Source organism: Perkinsus marinus, assembly GCF_000006405.1.
Source record: "Perkinsus marinus ATCC 50983 genomic scaffold scf_1104296973134, whole genome shotgun sequence".
NCBI classification, from domain to species: domain Eukaryota; phylum Perkinsozoa; order Perkinsida; family Perkinsidae; genus Perkinsus; species Perkinsus marinus.
This window is the reverse complement of record NW_003201501.1, coordinates 1-975: the sequence shown is the minus strand read 5'-3', so window position 1 is coordinate 975 and position 975 is coordinate 1. Positions and strand designations below refer to the sequence as shown.

Below are 975 nucleotides of genomic sequence, written 5' to 3'. Positions count from 1 at the left end.
AGCTAACGGTACAAGAAGATTGTTGGTCTGCCAACAAGCGATCTCCAATGAATTGACCCCTTTAAGAACACTATGTAATGGAGGCCCCTCTATGAGGAGCAAGAGTTTTGCGATCTATTCAGCGTGTCGGATGGGAAACCATGTGTGCCATGCAGTCAATGGGGCGCAGAGATGGTGGGACAAATATCAAATTTACTGGTCTCGTGGCCTAATGGATAAGGCGTTGATCTTCGGAACCAAAGACTATGGGTTCGAGTCCCATCAAGATCGTCTCCACGCCGGGAAGCGCGCATATACGGATGCCACTGGCCTTACAGATGTCGATGTTGATTGTATACCCTTGTGACTCGTCGGGATACATGCTGAGGCTAAGGGTACAAGAAGATTGTTGGTCTGCCAACGAACGATCTCCAATGAATTGACCTCATTGAAAACACTATGTAATGGAGGCCCCTCTATGAGGAGCAAATTTTGTGATCTATTCAGCGTCTCGAATGCGAAATCATGTGTGCCGTTAAGTCAGTGTTGCGCGTAGTGACGAGATAGTGGGGTAAATCTCAAACTCATTGGTCTCGTGGCCTAATGGATAAGGCGTTGGTCTTCGGAAACAAAGGTTGTGGGTTTGAGTCCCATCGAGATCGTCTCCACGCCGGGAAGCGCCCATATACGGATGCCACAGGCCTTACAGATGTCGATGTTGATTGTATACCCTTGTGACTCGTCGGGATACATGCTGAGGCTAAGGGTACAAGAAGATTGTTGGTCTGCCAACGAACGATCTCCAATGAATTGACCTCATTGAAAACACTATGTAATGGAGGCCCCTCTATGAGGAGCAAGAGTTTTGTGATCTATTCAGCGTCTCGAATGCGAAATCATGTGTGCCGTTAAGTCAGTGTTGCGCGTAGTGACGAGATAGTGGGGTAAATCTCAAACTCATTGGTCTCGTGGCCTAATGGATAAGGCGTTGGTCTT

General features: G+C 47.8%; 2 non-coding genes across 2 annotated transcripts; both read left to right on the top strand.

Moving 5' to 3' along the window:
• Positions 1-197: 197 nt before the first annotated feature.
• Pmar_PMAR002236 lies at positions 198-270 on the top strand. The gene has a single exon. It is a non-coding gene; the product is annotated as a tRNA-Arg (tRNA).
• Positions 271-568: 298 nt separating this feature from the next.
• On the top strand, positions 569-641 carry Pmar_PMAR002235. The gene has a single exon. It is a non-coding gene; the product is annotated as a tRNA-Arg (tRNA).
• Positions 642-975: the final 334 nt, after the last annotated feature.